Source organism: Sander lucioperca, chromosome 11, assembly GCF_008315115.2.
Source record: "Sander lucioperca isolate FBNREF2018 chromosome 11, SLUC_FBN_1.2, whole genome shotgun sequence".
NCBI lineage: Eukaryota > Metazoa > Chordata > Actinopteri > Perciformes > Percidae > Sander > Sander lucioperca.
In genome coordinates this window covers 3,281,123-3,299,652 of record NC_050183.1, presented here as the reverse complement: position 1 = coordinate 3,299,652, position 18,530 = coordinate 3,281,123, and the positions used below count along the sequence as shown (strand labels likewise).

At 39.3% G+C, this 18,530-nt stretch overlaps 1 long non-coding RNA gene across 1 annotated transcript; it reads right to left on the bottom strand.

Moving 5' to 3' along the window:
* Positions 1–735: 735 nt before the first annotated feature.
* Positions 736–12,081, bottom strand: LOC118496307. The gene is made up of 3 exons (XR_004898855.1): positions 12,048–12,081; positions 11,710–11,818; positions 736–747 (listed from the first exon to the last, which is right to left on the bottom strand). It is a non-coding gene; the product is annotated as an uncharacterized LOC118496307 (long non-coding RNA).
* Positions 12,082–18,530: the final 6,449 nt, after the last annotated feature.

Below are 18,530 nucleotides of genomic sequence, written 5' to 3'. Positions count from 1 at the left end.
TACACCGGTTTGCAGCTCTTGAGGGGGACGGGGGTCGCAAACACCAACCTTATTATTATTGGGGGTCGCAACTTGAAAAGGAAAACCACTGCCTTAAAGCCCGAGACACACCAAGCTGATAATCGTCCCTTAGACAATCTGGTGAGGTCAGTGACTCAAGTCTGTTCAGTGTGTTCCGTGCCGTCGTCCGTCCGAGGGGCCGTCGGCCTTCATTTTGGCCGATTTGACATGTATAATCAGCAGGGCGGGCACTGCCGGCAGTCGGACTCAAATGACCCATCTGATTGGTAGAGTGCTAACCCGGAAACGGGGGGCGGAATGAGCGTGACTAGAGTCTCTCAAAATCTGACAAAAATCTTCTAAACTGATCTTTGTCGATCTGAAATGAAGACAGATTCAGCAACTGCATGGCCTATTTCTCACTTAAAATGTTTTCAGAAACACGTTTCGGTGAACTATTTTAGTACAATATGAGATCGTATTCTGAACAAGCCGCCATGACAGTCTGTCTTTGAATTTCCGAAGAAACCAGACCCACGTGACGCGTTTGTACAGATTAGTGCCTGCTGTTATGGAGATGTATTACGTCTCGTCGCTTTTGGTGTGTTCCAAGGCACTTTTTTTTTTCCAACTGCCTTTTCTGCCGAGGGTCGGCCGTCTGGTCAGTGTGTCTGCAGCTTAAAGGACAGTCCTAACGTGTGAGGCTATCTGAGGCTGCCATCCTTAGTGCTGTGTTGGAGAGACAAGCTGTATTACCATATATGTGCGTCGTTTACATTTTAAGCATAGTTTACACTCCAGAATGTCTTCCAGGGATTAAGCAGCAGGGATGTTGTGTGGTTTATTCACAGAGTTTTCCACCATTTTAGTCTAGGATGCATCTCTTTATAATTTAAAGTCCTTGTGTGTACTGCACCAAGTGTCACTAAATTGGTAAATAATTGTGAGATAGGGCCTTTTTTGGGAGAAAATTGTTTTTCTGAAATAAATTATATTTGGTCACACTGTTAGTTGTTAACCGCAAAATTCAATTCTTTATTGCCATTTTAAAGTAGTTAAAATACATTTGCTTTGGTAAGCTCACAGAAAAAGAACACAACAGAAACCAGGAAATTGCATATATAGTAACTACACTGAGACATGAAACAAGTGGTAAAAACACAAAACAATAAACCTTCATGCATTAAAGAATAATACAAATAAATAAATTAACAAAACAAGCGTTCCCATGAGGACTCTGTCAGCATCACAAACAACTTTTGACCGTACGGTCTGGAATTAATGGTGGAAACAGCTTCAAGTGCAGTAGCAAAACCTGGCTGTCCTAGTTCTAATACATGATCATCACAACCATCAGTGGTGCAAGTGTGGTGGAAGTAATGGAAAGTACCTAATCACATTTACTCAAGTACTGTACTTAAGTACAAATTTGAGGTACTTTACTTGAGTATTTCTATTTTCTGCTACGTTATACTCCACTACATCTCAGAGGCAAATATTGTACTTTGTACTCCACTACATTTATCTGACAGCTTTATTTACTACTGTTACTTTGCATATTCAGATTAACAATGCAAATATAATCAATAAATAAATATATGTCTGTATGTAGGTTTGTTTTTGCCCATGGAAACCATAAATAAGGTAACCACATGTAACCTTATTATGATCTTTCTATCCTTCCTCCTCTCATCAGTGCGCACTAGCTGTCAAATTAACAGAACACAAAGATAGAATGTAAATTGCGTTTTTCGACTGAAAAGAAAAATTGAAATGTTTAATAGTTTATTTCATATATCTGAAATGCTGCATTACTTCTCTTATATTGGGAATTTATGTCCGTGAGGATTATCCAAGGAAGCTTTTTTCCCTACTTCTGAGAAGTTTTCTCAACACTATGTTTATGCACTATGTTTCACGCTTATACAGTATAGTAGCACAAGTTCACACCTGGGAGCTACTTCTATTGAGCAGGTGTACAATAGCATATAGACACCTATGCTTTTAAGACACAGTTAAGCAGTGAATAGAGAGCATTTATCAATGACTTTTCCCACTCAAATAAACCTGACTCTCAATGGAATGACTCAAATGAATGAATCAAATCAATCATTTACATTCAGACTAGTGTAAAAATAAACGTTAGTGAGAAACTAGACAACTATGCAAGTGAGATGGCTAAACGTCACTAAGCTCAATTCATATTGCACAGATACTGCAAGTGTTATGTGACAGCTTTATCTAGAAAGTTCTACTTATTCTCTCCCTCCTTGAGAAGAATGAGTGCAGAAAAAGTTATTAATTGACCAGGCAGAAGGAAGTGAACAGGACTTGCCAATCAGCCAGACACACCCATATCCTATTCTCCCATTGGATGCCGCCAGTTTCCATGGCCACCTCTGTTTTGCACTTCTGCTCTGTCAAAATAGTCCTACTCACAGCCAGACCACTCAGGCTGCGGATGAGTCATGAAGATACAGAAAGGAGCTACGTGTTTTCTTTAGAAAAGGCTTAGTTTTCGCAAGGCCATTAGTAACGTGTATTGTCATTATAACAGCTGGATAACACAGAGTTAAACACAGCAAGTAGCAAGTTTTCCTGCAGGCAAGCTCATATTTTTTCTTTCTTTTTTACAGATACATGGTATCCATATATTTTCCATGCATGGTATGAGTTTGGGGATATTATTTCTATGTACCTTGAAGTGATAAAACAAACCCCATAGTTTTCAGTGTTAAGAGAATAAGTCAGTATAGTGCACTGCACACTCGGACTCTGACACCTGGCACTGTTGCGGCAGCAGGCAGATGCATTTCCCATGTGTCTGCAACTGATTTACAACTGAAACATTGTTATTTTTTCTGTGTTCCTTGCCTCTACATACATATATTCCTAATGAAGGAGAAAACCTTAAAACTGCATGGAAGTAAAAGTAGAGTAAAGGCTTTTGAAAGACACCAATGTTTTTGCACTGAAGCTGCTGACAGCCAGCATTGTGTGCCTTTATGGCCTGCGACCCCATAAAACAAGGCAATGCATACTTCCCAGTCCCCAGTCACTAGCTGCATATACAGACTGGTAAACAGTTCAACAAGCAAATAGTTTCCCCTTTTCAGGCTGTTTTTACTTCTACATGTTTAAAATCATTAAGCTAAATTGTAAAAATCATAATTTACATATTTGAAGAATTTTATTTTATTACAGATATTTCTATTATTGTTAACCGATCCCATGAAAAGACCAATGCGTTATTCCATCTCTCAACACTCTCCGACTTCTCTACCCTGTTAGTTTCTCTCTGACTAAAGCCCATTTGCTACTACTGAAGACATACATTTTTAAAAGCAGATCACAAATATATACTTTCACTTAAAGTAAAATGATTTCCTAAAACAGTGGGGCAATGTAACTTTTAGCAAATGTTACTCAAACAGGAGGGAATAGTGCATTTGTTGGGGACTGTTTTCAGTTAGCGGATTAATACGTATTTGTTACTCTATTTAAAGGGGAACTATGCAGTTTTTTTTTTAGCTTAATTACCTTAACTGAACAGCTTCGGAGTCATTGGAATGGTTATATGACTTTTTTTGAGTTGAATGGTGGTCATCTCACTCCCCCCTAGCGCCTGTGAGCTGAAAAACCACCCTTGCAACTTTGGGCTGGCAAGTCGCCGGCCTCAGCATCAGGAAGTATTGCGTGATATCAGGTCTCGCGATGTAACAAATTGCTTCACGGCACCGCACACATACATTCATTCAGGAACCGGCTAACAAGGTAGCGATGGAGTTTTTCACACTATCGTCATGGCTGAGTTGGCAAAAAAGAAGCAGAAAGCTAGGAAAGCATTGTCCGAGGAACAGAGAAAGAGGAAACGGCAGACTGATCGAGTGAGGAGTCAGACACAAGTAAACATAGGAGCTGCCAAATATCTATTCCGAAGCTGTAGGGGGAGCTCTATAGAGAAACCTGCGAGCAAAAAGCGAGAAAACAGCGACGAAATGGCCAAAACTGCATAGCGCCAAGGGGGTAAGCTTCTCCTCGGAACACGTAGCTCCTATGGTGCCATTTTGATGCTAACAAGCCATCACCTCCCGTTAGCATTCCATTGACTGCCATTCATTTTGGCGTCACTTTGACAGCGAATAACTTTACATCTGAAGTGTTTAAAGACTCTATTTGTCCATTGTTTATTTCTAAAGAAACATGACAATGTATAAAAGGCTCCATTACCTTGTACCTCATGTTATGGCTCCGTAGGGTCTCCGTCCAGAACAACGGGATCTGTTGGTCCATTTTATATATGTCAATGCATAGCGCCCCTTTAAAATGGCTGCGAGGAACTTTCAGTTTGTGTTGATTCTTGCGGACCCTTTGGACAAAAGCAGCAGTGTTTTTACCACACCTGCTGTCATAAAGATCTTTTAGTTTTTTTTTTTTAGTTAGTGTTACCGGGAGGTCATAGTTGCGATGAATGTTTTGCTCAGACAGAAAATCATTAATTTATAATAAGAAAATACCTTAAGTGTTGCATATGGCCTGTTTTGGATGTAATGTGTCACTGTGTCACTAGCAAGAGTTTGTTGTAGCAACTAACGTAATAATAATAATAACTTAGATTTATATAGCGCCTTTTTGATGAAACCCAATACAAGTACAGGGGAACAAAAAGAAAATAGTAGGCCAACACAAACACGGACTGAAAAGAAATAAAAACCGGGCGCTAAATCGAAGGGGGACTTAATTTCATGTAGGCCAGGGACGTCACTAGGATTGAAAGACAGGGGGGGGCTTAGCCCCGAGGCTATGCAAAACTTTCCCTTGCAAAATCTTACTTACAAACTCTAAAGTTAGCTTTTAGATACATCAAAGCTGCATGGGGGGGGATTTATATATATATATATATATATATATATATATATATATATATATGTAGTATCCCATGATTTCTCACCAACCATGTTAGTTTAGGAGACAATGTGATGATGTACCTGAAAAGAGTACTAGAGTAGAACAAGTTTTTTTTTTTTTGTTGTTGTTGATCAATATCACAAGCAACTAACAGGAAAGAGGTCAAAGGTCAGAGCCACAGCTGGCTGACAGGGTTCGAAGTAATCCGCCTGCAGTACTTACTTTAACTATGACCCTGCAGGAGGCTCTGCTTTGTCTAGTATCGTCTGAACACAATTCAGGCCGTTTTTTCACCTCAATTGGACAAAATTATTTATTCATGACCCGAGATCAATCTTTGTCTTGTGTAGCAGAAGAGGAAGTAGATCTATTTTTAACTCACACAGATTAACGCTCTCAAAGGTCAATACGCTTTGGTGTATTTTTAATAAGACGTATCGCTAAATAAATAATTTTTCGCTCCATGACACATGATTTCTGGATCTTGGGATTCAAGCTCAAATCACACCATTATGACATATATTTTTTATTTTCACTATAACTAAACAAGGTGATAGATGCTGCGGTAAATTGGTGTTAAATGTAATATAAAGGAATTCCACATATTTTTCTTCACAGGTTTGCCAGAGCATCATCCGTGTGAGTGTGTTTTTTTTTTCTAAAATAAATCTCAACACAACAACTGTGTACTAAAAGTAATCAAGCTTTCCATTGTCATTCCCTCCTGGAGCAGCTCAGCAGTGTGGGGCATTAATTATTGAACAGCAGCAGCAGGTATTGAAGATGGAGCGCTGGCGCTGCTCTGTTCCTAGAAAATGTCTCCTCTCTGCTCACCAGGTCCCAGGTCTGTCACACACAAAGGAAATCAATCAAAGGATGCACACGTCCTCTCCATTTGAGAGATACAGTGGAAAGCATAAGCTTTTTACAGATGAGTTGTCAGATTCATTTTCATATGATGAGTGACCCTTCAAGAATGTGTATGGAGGACATTTACGCAACAAGGTCAGGGCAAAGCTGGACAAATACCATTATCATTTGATAACATATCTCTTGTTCATAGCAACTTGGGATAAAACATGTGACGATCAGCTTGCCTTGCTTCAGTAACCTTTGCCCCTGGTGGCCCATCTGCACCGCCAGCAGAGTAAGTCTGCATGTGTTACACACAGCGGGGCATACAATGAGGCAGTCTTTTTTAGAGGCCTGCACCCCCCATCTGTGGAATGGCACATTGATTACGACTGCAACGTGTGGATCTCACATACACACACACACACACACACACGCACGCACGCACGCACGCACGCACGCACGCACACACGCACACACATTCATTCTCTCTCTCTCACTCACACACACACACACACACACACACACACACACACACACACACAAACACACTCATTCTCTCTAAATTAACTCTGAAAAGCACACACACATTTTCTCATATGAATAGACACCTAAAATGTGGGTATGCAAATGCACACAACACTTCGTCACCATACACACAAAAGGTGAGCCTGCATAAACCCATGCGAGGGCAGGGTATTAGTATGGATTTTAATAGCGATGATGCAGTTAAAGGTACAATATGTAACTTTTCTGCATTAAAATGTCTAAAAACGACCATACCTATGTTATATATTTTTTTTGAGTTGTGTAGTTACACTATCCCAAATGTTTCCATCAAATGGCACACCCAGAGAAATCTGTTATTTTATTTTCAGACACGTCACATTTCATTTAGTTGCCCGTCAGTGGCGTCATAACCTTTCACCATCTAGTTACTCATAACTTCCGTCAAAACACGGCACCCATTTCTGCCAAAAGGCATCATTTTGTGATTAATTACATGCCACTTTGCAACACAGTAATACAGCAGAAATCTTATTTATTGATACATATCAATATTAATCCGGTTTAATGTTACTACAATATATGTGCTGGTTGACAAGTAGCTAACATTCATGCTAGCTAATGCTTGTTGGATAACATTATAGGGTTACAGCATCGTTCAACACGCTCATAAAGTTATTCGTAGTTTGATTGTTTTGATCATGGATAAAAGCAGCACTGCGCTAACCCACGAATAAATTCACTAATAACGTTAACGTTAGCTGTATAGATAGACGATTAATCTAATGCTAATTTAGCCAGCTAGCACACTCCGCTCTGCCTGCCTCACTCCCCCGGCACAAAGAGACTTCATTCGGGATGAAAGCTGATAACACAGCCGGGACATGTAGCAATAGCTAGCTAGTTGCCGTTAGCCCCAGCCGGTGCCGTGTGCTTATGACGCTAACGACGGCAGTTTAATGAAGCGTCGGGAAACAGAGAATATCAGACCCAGGCATCGTAGTCACAACATCGGCGATCCATAATGTTAGCTAGCTACGTCTCCATTAGCGCTACCGGTGTTTGTACCGAAATTCTCCTCCCTGCTCCCCTTCTCGTTTACCTGTCTTTACAGTTAGCTAGCTAAATGAATCCGACAAAAGGTGGGTTAAGCACCAAAATGAATAGTTAAGATTACAGAAAAGTGAAGTGGGAGATCGGGCAGCTGGGAGATGTTCTGCTGCTGCACAACAGACATTGAACGTACTCGCCGTCGCGGAAATTCCCCCTGCAATCCCCACCCACACCCGTCTCTCAGCCTCGTTGAGTAGCTAGCTAGCAAACCCCGTCCGCCCGGTAAAATCCAAAAGGTGACATTGGCATGTGAAATATACTGTGATAGTTTGGTTTTAGCTGCTGGCTAATGATTAGCCGCTAATGTTAGCTTGCTGGCTCACTAGCTAACTAGTCAGCTAGCTACCAATACAGATTGAATCAAGAAAAACGTAATTATGTTGGCAATAAAAACTCCCATAATTCCACGCAACTTCCCAACGTCATCAAACGTCTGTGTTTACAATCCATTGTTTTGGTTGAGAGACCCCTAGCGGCAGAAAGTTACATATTGTACATTTAAGGCCTCACCCACAATGGAAGAAGAAGAAAAAAAACTGGAAACTAAAAATAAAAAAGACTTAAGAAATAGAGACCAATGATCTTCTCCTTTGTCTTATTTATTTAGGTATCAACATGAATTTGTCATATACAGCTATTTAAAAATGTTGACCTGCACCTTTAATAAATCCAGGCAATAAATCTATCAAGTGATGTGCCCAGAAATGTGCAGTACTGTAAAAGCACTTCCAGCTGCCCTTGTAAGAAACTCTGCCTGCCTTGTTGTTTCCTGTTCCTCCTTTTGGTCTGTAAACCTCCTTTTTCGTTTGCTCTTTCCATAAAAGGCTTGAGGAATGTGGATCATCCAACACCCACATTTTGTTTTTCTCAAAGAAGGTCAGTTACAATAAAAACAAAAACAAAGGAGCTCCTCTGATTTTATCTGTATGCCCTTTAGTTCTCAAAAGCATGTAAAGAAGACCTACCATTAAGCAATTATATTAAGCATTTAACAGGAATAACCCTTTTTAGCCTGTCAGGAAGGACAGAGCTGTTGTTCTGCAGGACAAGCTACTGTACACCAGTCCTCTAGTAGCGTGGTATGATAATGTACAGACTGGATATAAAGCCCCACTGTTCTGCCCAGATGAATAGTCATGATTCATAGTGGTGGATGAAGTGATTCTTACTTTGGATGGACATTTTCATGGTCTGATCAGTTTCACTGCTTTACTGAAAGTCTCTCTTAACTTTTTATATGTTATGATGTTTTGTGTATCATGGGATTAAAACATGGCCGTGTTTCCTACTGAGACACATTAAGACATTTCCATTCTAAGCCACAGTGAATTGTATTTAACTAACGAGGGATGGTGTGTTTTACGTAATAAGGCCGGCCTGAAGGGTGTGAAATGAGGTCCCCTTTAAATCCTCCTAATGACAATAAATAGAGGGTTTTCAACATCTATGAACCAAAACATGGCTAAAGTACCATTATCCTTTAATTTAGTAGGCTACAGCTCTCCCTTAGATGTATAGATGCATGCAAGCAGTATTACTGTAACTTGTAATCAAACATACTGTATAACTTTGGAATGTACAGTGGCCCTCGTCTTCCAGGTCCGAATTCTTCTGGTTTTGTGTCCAACATTTGTGGTAAAGTGACTCACTGCTTTCATGTTTCTGCACTGCAGAAGGATTCAGTCAAACAGTGTGATGTTTCCCTTGAATTTTCTGTTCTGATGAATACTGAATTTTCTGTGGGGTGGTGCTGTTCTCCGTGACTTTTATGCTAACCGCCTGCCTCCTCTGACATTTCATCAAAACTGCTGTGGACCATAAAAGTGTTTTCAGGAAAGATTCACTGTACCTGATGCTCAACAGAAGCAAAAGTCAAAGGCTTCATGCACCAACAGCAGGTGGAATCACTGTTAATAATAATAATAATAATAATAATAATAATAATAATACATTTTATGTATGGGCGCCTTTCTTGATACTCAAGGACACCTCATAAGAACAAATAGTAAAAGATAAAAACAGAGGCTGAGACTGTAAAAGAACACAGCTAACTCTCTGTCATGCAGTTGGAATAGAAGCATCCACTGTGGCACTTAAGCCCATAGTGTCAAACTCATTAAGTACAATGAAAAAGTTCTCTGGAAAATGGAAAAAAACAGAACCTGTTCATTTATGGGGAATAAAACCTAGGAACCAAAACTGAGCGGCGCCACTGAATTGCATTTGTTTTGTTTATTTTACTGCTCATTTGATTAAGCCAGCAGTAAACATATGGACATATGTACAAAAGCCTCCAGTCAGGTGTGCAGGACTCTGAAGGTGACCAGTTGTTTTTTTCCACACGGCATTGATGAACTCCCCTCAAAAGGTGTGAGTCAACAGTTCCACACCTGGTTCGTCCTTTGACCACCACACCCACTGATATGGACACGTGTTTACAGGTCATATATGAAACACCCACAGTTTAACATGTACACACACCCACACACATGCCTCAAAGCCAGTCTTCCTAAAAGAGTGGCTGTTATTTGCAAGTCAAATTAATAATAAATGGGAAGTGCCCCTGTGACATTTGGCATCTCTTTTCCATCTCTTTGGTTCTGACCACCATTATATTGGTAACAGCTAAACTACATCTCATCTTGTCAATATACACAGTACTCCTTTCTTAATTATATATTTTTAAATTATTTGACTAAATATATAGATAGATAGATAGATCGATAGACAGACAGTACAGTTAAGTACAGTATAGTACATCTGCAGTACTGTTTCACTGCTCAGTGACGACACCTTGTGGCCTCAACTGTTTACTACAGCCTTGATTTGTGTGCTGGAGATGAACTGATTGGAGTAATGAGCACAGTGTGTCACAGATGGTGCACTAGAGCCACTGGTTAGGAAACACTTGGCAGGTCAAAACAAAAAAATCCTCCTCAGGCAAGAAAATGCTCTGAGGCAGATAATATCAAAGGATTATTCAGGGGATAATAATACAGGAAGTACATTTGTTCCAAGTAACTGTTGAGTATTTTACATTAAGAGCAATTAACAAATGACACACAGGCTGCCAGTCCTCTCGCATTGGCCCCAAAAGCTACCTGTGCATCTAAAAAGACATGAATTGACTTTAACTGTTAACTCCGTGAGGAATTTCACTTTACAACCAAATAATTACAAGTTGTCTCCTGTACTTTTTAGGCTAAATTAGTACATGCCTTCTACTTTTATAAACAGTATCACACCACATTCAGTTGAATTATTCTGTACAAATTCCTATAAACAACTCAATAGTAAAATACGACTGGCAGCAATCTCAACACAGTATTTTCTGCAAGATCACTGCTTGGCTTTCATTACTGGCATCCAAAGTCTATTAAAGGAGATTAAACGATTGTATTCTTTATAAAATGACAACATTCTAAACATTCACCATGCTACCCAAATAAGTAGAGTTGTTTCTTTCTCATGAGCATGTATTCCTGCATGAACAGAAATATGTCTGAAATATGTGATACAATTAAAAAAAAAGAAAACATTTATTTAAAGGTGTATTGATTTGGAAACGTATCAGATTTACTTGCTACTTATCAGCAAACAGTAAGACATCACAGTTTTCTCAGCTACTTACACAATAATGTAGATAATTTTGAAAACATATGATTACATGTTTTAGAGGCTTAATGTGGATGCAAGAATTGAAGAATAAATTATGTGCTCTTATAAGTACAGATATGGCTTCAAACACTGCATTTTACTGATGTCATGGGATGCATTTTCCCCTTAAAGGGACTCTAGAGTGATTAAGTCATAGAAATAAAATGGATTAAGTATACAGTTAGGGGATTCACAAGAGACAGATTTTAAAAAAGACAAAAAAAGACAAAATCAAAGCAGCAGAGGCAGAGATATGCTGATTTTCAGCGACAAAAACGCTAGATCTTAACTTTTGCCATTATAGTTGCACAGCTATACGCTGTGACGTTTTTATTGTAAGTAGTGGAAGTTGCAGTCAAATTAGTAACATTAAACTTCATGCCAGGAAAAAAACATATCTGAAAGAACAACGTTAATGTCTAATGTATGCAACACAGTAATTAAGAGTAGAGTCCACAAGAGGAAACGTGAAAAGCTTAAAATACATAACAACAGTAATTCAACGGTTACACGTATGGTGGCTAGCTTGTTTCTTTTGCAGGAACACCCTGATCACATTCACACCTTCACATTCACCTTCACCATTACACATTCATACCTGGAAGCTGCCCAGCACAACCACAGTCTGATCTGCTGGCAGCAGCTCCACTGGAGGGGTTGGGGTTAGGGCACCGCTGCTCTTTCACTTCCCCCACCCAGATTTTATCCTGTGGGTCTGGGGATTGAAAAGACGACCTCCTGGTCACAAGCTTGCTTCTCTAACCTTAAGGCCACCACTGCCCTGCCGGTTAGCAGTAAGCTGATCATAGAAAAATAAAATTCTATCATAAAACAGCTGTAATGATAAAAAAAAAAGTACCTAGAGATAGGGCTTCAACATTTGGGGTGCAAATAAAAAATGCCCGTCAATATTTGCTTGGTCAGAGATCTGACAAAAGCTGGACAATGGCAGTAAAGTTGCAAATGCTATGTAACAGTGCCAGCAGTGGTTGCTAATAGCAACAGAACACCTAACTGAAACAAACTGATGGTGGCAGAGTATACTACATTTCTCATAATGCCAATAGAGTGTTTTTATCAGAGCCTTCTTGCCTCCTTAATGCCCACTTCTCTCAAACTCCACATCTCCAGTTTGCACTGCAGCATTTCTGTTAACCCAGTCAGTCTCCATCTGCACATATGGACCTACAGTACTTGTCTCATTTGTACATGCCCATTGTTGGTTGGACACTAATGACCCCACTTGCCTCTGAGACTCCAAAAGACACTGTAATCCCCTTCAAGTCTGCCAATTAAGAACATAAATTACTCAGGATTTGGAATAATAAGATTAAAAGATGGAAGCACACCAGCTATTATAAACAGTAAAGGATATTATGGCCTGTCAGGTCAAAGGTCATAAGAAGGATTTAAACTTATAACACTGGGAAGAGGTGGAACAGGAAAGGAGCGCTAGATAACAATGTGAAGATGTGAGGATGTATTTCTGACATTGATCTCATTGTGGTTTAAGGTCTGTGTTTCATTATAAACCTGTCTCAGCTCTAACGGTCATCTATGCCTGAGTTAAGTCATCACTAGGGTGTACTACATTACAGTACATTGTCATACACAGTCATTCAAAGGTCACAACTATACTTGTTATACTTTTTTGTCACCTGTAATGTACGTTATGTACATTTTACTAAGTTATTGATAAGGTCAAGCTTTTGCTCTCAACTTATACTACTCTTTCCTTTATAGCTTATAAAGAAAGCATGCGTATTTTGTGTGTGAGGTGGTAACCCACATATCTGTAACAAACTTTTTTATGAGCATTTGATCAAGGTGGAATGACTTGAGCTTGAATGTGCACTTTGTTTTCCTTCCTATTTTCACAAACACTGTTATAATGGCTGCTGGCCAAATCAGCCAGGAAAAATTAATCTGATTAAAATTTGAATTAAATTCTAAAAGAAATGAAACAATAGTTTGTTGCTGCACAAATGAGGATGAATGGTGGCTCGTACTTATTCAGCCTGTGTGTGTGTGTGTGTGTGTGCGTGTGTGTACATGTGTGTGTGTGTGTGTGTGTGTGTGTGCGTGTGTGTGTGTGCATGTGTGTGTGGGTGTGTGTGTGCATTTGTTTTAGGAAGATTATGAAACCACATTACTTTCAATTACTTTTCAATAAAGAACCAAAGTCAATGGACCAGACATTTTATTTGACAATTTTTCAATTAAAATTTTAATTGATATATTGAATCATCTGTTGAAACAACATTGTGTCTGTAATCTCACTCATCAAAATCCACTCATTCGAATTCAATTCTGAGAAATACAGCAAGCCTTTTCACTGAATTCTTCACTTTAAACTTTTTACTGGTCTTGGTAGGTTTAGCCCTTTTTCCAAATATATGAGTTAGAGTATTCATTGTTTTATTTTTTTCAAAGCTTTGATGATGAGTTCTTTGAAATTTGTGCTTCGGGGACAAGATAAGATAAAATAAGATAGGATAGACTTTATTAAGCCCACACTGAGGAAATTCCTGTGCTACAGCTGCTCAAAAGCAAAAAATGTGCACCCATCAGAATTACACAAATACACATTAAATAGGCATAGGAGAAAAAATATACAGAAAGTATTATAAGAAATAGAAAAAAAAAATAGAATTTCTTATAGTAACAATAGTAATAATACAAAGATATTTCCACAATATACACCCTTATATAAACAGACAGCATATATACACAGATATAAATAGATGAGTAAGGTGTGGATGAATAGAAATTACATATTGCACAGTTGGAGGTGAAAAAAGAGACAATTAGTTATGGTTTCAACTGTCACTATAGTTATTAAGTTTCACTTTTTGACCTTTGGCAGTGAGTTGACTTGAGCCACTTAAACCTGCCTGTTTACTGGAGACAGAAAAACAAGTATTAGGTGCAAACTGGCAGTGACAAGTGATTACAAACACACATACACACACCAGCACACATATATGTATAGTGTGTCTTATTTTGTTTGTTTAGGATTTAAGAATCTATTTTTTCGATGCAAATTATTTCCTGGGAACAAGACTGAGCAAAAATGATTCTGCTGATTGATCGAGAAAAACATCTGACCATGAAGGAAGAGTGGTAGTTAATCACTGCATATTTTCCACTGAAAACATTTTGCCTGTTCCTCACAAATGCCTCTTTATACCCATTCCCTGTTCAGGCACCTGCATCACATCATGTATTGGCTTTAATAGAAAAAAATGCCAGAAATTCAAAGAGGAAACAGTTCAAGTGGATTTTAGATTTCCTTTGTTATTGTTTCGTTTTGGCTGACATTGCTGTAAAAATATACACTTTTAGTTACATGTGGGCGTGTAAGCATACATTATTTCTTCCGTGCTTGGTAACACGTAGCCAGATTAATGAGTCACTGCCTCTCTTTCTTACACAAACACTCAAACTGTCTGAGGACAGATAATCCTAAATTTTTTTTATTGTTTTCGTCTGTTGATGCTGCAGTTTTAAACAATGAATAAGAACTATGTCTCATTCAGGATTACAGCTCATAAATCTGTGCTCACAAGATTATCAGGATAATTGGCATTTTTTTTTGTGTTGTAAGAGTTTTAAGACGCAAAGGTCTGAACTTTGTACTCTTTGGTAGCTTGTTATTATTGGTGATTAGGGAATTAAAACCTATTCTAATGAGCGCCTGGGTAGCTCACCTGATAGAGCGTGCGCCCATATACAGAGGCTCAGTCCTCGACGTAGCGGTTTTGTTCCTTTGCTGCATGTCATTCACCCTCTCTCTCCCCTTTCAAGCCTAAGCTGTCCTGTCAAAAATAAAGGCCTAAAATGGCAAAAAGTACATTATTTGTAATTAATAAATGTTATGAACCAATCTTTAAGAAAACGTAAGCCAAAGGAAATAAAGTGCACAAGGTTATAACTTTTTAAATTGCTGTGTGCCACACAAACATAACTTCTATTTTACTTGCTTGTTGAAGTAGGATTAGTCTCTGTTAGTTGCAACTCCGGTGGCATATGGAACAAAGGGAATTAAGATTTCTTTGGTGGTCTTACGTTCCTCTGTGAGTTTATGTCAGTTAATATACACACATGTTGCAATATCATATAAACTAAGATTGTAAAAAAAAAGTTGCTAAGCATCAAAATATTGTGGTAACTGTGTTGCAACAGTCTTTGTCAGCTCTTTCCTCCCTGTTCTACCATACAATAAAGAATCTCAGGATTTTGTGTAATAACTGAACTCTGAATCCCTCAATAGGCTAACTCTGAAGGAATTCATGACGTAGTAAAAAATATCAGGATGAGCATGCATAGCTCAACAGAAAAAATACACCCAATGATCTCAAAAAGTACACCAGACTTTAACTCAGAGCTTGTTCTCTGAATCATGTATATTTGGAGCTAAAAGGAGGCTTATGTGGACTAAAAAGGGACAGAGCACCTAGAAACACACACACACACACACACACACACACACACACACACACACACACACACACACAATGGTAATTTAACTTTATTTAACACTTACTTTTATTAGCAGGCAGACACAGGGAAATAAATGGTCCAGGTCAAAACTAACAAGCCAATGTGTGTTTCCCTGGAAAAGGAGCCCAATAAATCTGAAACCATACACAAGGTTCACGTGCATATTTCATTATTTCAGTTTCAGGCTGGTCAAGTTGCCCTGAACCAACCCCTTGTACCCTTTTCTCTGGGAACCCTTTTTTTTAGCAAGTGCTGAGTGATGTTTGGTCAGTCTGTTTGTTGATTGTGCACTCTGAGACCCCACAGTGCTTTGCTACAAGAGGTCTCCCAGGATGGGCTGCTGAGAGTGACCGCTGGCTAGGACCCTGGGCCCCAAAATACAGCGGTACAAGGCCTGTCTTGTTACTGTGGTGGTACACTGAAAGTGGACCCAGCATGCTGGCGCGTGACGCGCTGCAGCACAGCCTGGTAGTCTTCGCCCTCAGACCAGAGCAAATAAACACGACCAGCTACACAAACACTTTGGCTGGGGCTGCCCACGCACAGCCCGCTACTAAAGGAGAGTATATAAGTATAGAGGGCTTGTTGGAGCTGATGTTGCAACATTGTTTTCAGAAGTTGTATTCAGGTCCATTTAGAGAGAAATAAGAAGTAATGTGTGGCCAATAAAAACACATAATCTGGAAACAAACTGATAAATATTTTTTTTCAATCATAAAGCCACAACCTTCAAAGGAGGCACTTTAAAATAGTTTTCCACACAAGTAATCTCACTTATGTAATGTTTTTGCAAATGAAGTCATAATGATTTGACATTTCATCTGTTTTTTCATCCCTTATGAAATGCAGCAGTAAAACAAATCTAATTGTGTATTTTATTACTGTGTGCCAACCCACATCTACATTGAGTTGTTTTCCATCTCCTCTGTCTTATCTGAGGACTGCATTAAATTGTTTTCCTCAGACAGACCTTGTGAGTCGGCAACCGGACATCGTGTAACTGTGTAATTCAATGATTAGTCAGTCATAATCAGAATAATACGACAAAGCTTTTTTCAGCCTCCTTGTTCATCACCTGTGTAATAAACTTTACGGTCAGTTGTATTGCTGTTTCTCACACAGTTACGTGGTGATTGGTAGTATTTTTTATGAGCAATAGAACTGCAATAAATAAAAGACAGACATAATGGGAAGGTGACCTGTTGGTTTAAGAGATGAGGTAGAGAGGTCACAGGTTTGATCCCTGGAGTCTGTCCTTGAGCAGTACACTAAACCTAAAATTACCACTTTCTCCTTTATATTCTTACTGCCATTTTCCACAACTGCAGTTCTGCATTGTGCCACGGAGGGTCTAAGGATGGAGGATGTTGCGTGTTTACTTAATCTGCATGAATGTGCATATAATGATAGGGGTTAAAGTACAGAGAGTAGCAGTTCATGAGAAAGTAGTGAAAATGTGAAACATTTTGGATGGATGGATGGGTGAGAGCTGACAGGAAATTGGGGGAGAGAGATGCAACAAAGTACCCCAGCTGAACTTTAACCAAGGACTTTGAGATTACATGGAATCAACCCCCAAGGCCACCAAGATGTCCCACAGTGAATCTTCATGATCCGTGGTTGAATCCAGATCTGCTCTAAACATTTCTTTTGTTTTGTGGCTCATGGTCTAATTTTCCACTGTATATTTCAGTGGAAAACAGGTCAAAACATATTCCTCCGTCAACACTTTTTGCTTCTTTTTGCAACACAACAGCTTCTTGATCAGAACTGACGTCACTCAAACATAGGCCAACATCATGAGCCATTTTCTTTTTCTTTGTGTCATGTGTTGATCTTGTGACAAACTACCCTGCAGTCGAGCACAAGCCTCTTTGATAGCCTTTATTGAAGCAATAACCTCTAGTCATCAGTTCATTGCTAATGAGTCACTAGCAGGGAATAAAGTCATCAATACAGTGTGGGTGAAATCAGGCAAACAACTTACTTACAGTAAGTGTCTAAAAGTGCAGAGGTAAATGGAGTTTAGTTTTTAATAAATGTCCTTTTATCCAAAAAGGTTTCCTCAGTTTTACTGATGGAGGGGAGTCCAAATCATTTAAACCCACCTTACATGTTACAAAACAGCTGCTGAAGTCACATAATGAGTCATAATGGTCACACAGTATGAATTTATATAGAAATCACCTGGGCAATGTGTTAAGGGGGCATTACATCTCACACATCTCCTGATAAGAGGTGTGGCCTCAACCTCCTTAACTTCTATTTCAACCATCTTACATTTCTGTCCAAAATGTGAATGTTTCTGTCCTACTTTAGTGTGTGTTAGTGTGTGTGCTGCAGTTACAACAGGACCTTGGTGTTACTAAGCGATAACCACATCTGGTGGAACAACACAATTATAGTGCAATGGTAAATCTTAAAGGTCCCATGGCATGAAAATTTCACTTTATGAGGTTTTTTAACATTAATATGAGTTCCGCTAGTCTGCCTATGGTCCCCCAGTGGCTAGAAATGGTGATAGATGTAAACCGAGCCCTGGGTATCCTGCTCTGCCTTTGAGAAAATGAAAGCTCAGATGGGCTGATCTGGAATCTTCCCTTTATGACATCATAAGGGGAAAGGTTACCTCCCTTTCTCTGCTTTGCCCACCCAGAGAATTTGGCCCGCCCATGAGAGAGAGAGAGACATCATGCTTGCAAGGCTTGCAAACGAGCGAAGAGGCAGTTGGTCAAGGCCACACCCCCACCCTCCACCTTGCCCCCCCCCCCCCCCCTCTCCTCCTCAATAGCATTTAAAGCTACAGACACAGAAATGGCACATCCTAAGTAAAGCTCATTGTGGGACTGGCTCTAGTGGCTGTAATTCTGCACCATGGCTGAATTTCGGGAAATAGACTTCAGATACAGTATTAGGGGAATACTAAGGCTTATATAAAAGCATGCAAAAAGCAGCATGTCATAGGAGCTTTAAGGGTCAAATGTCAAATA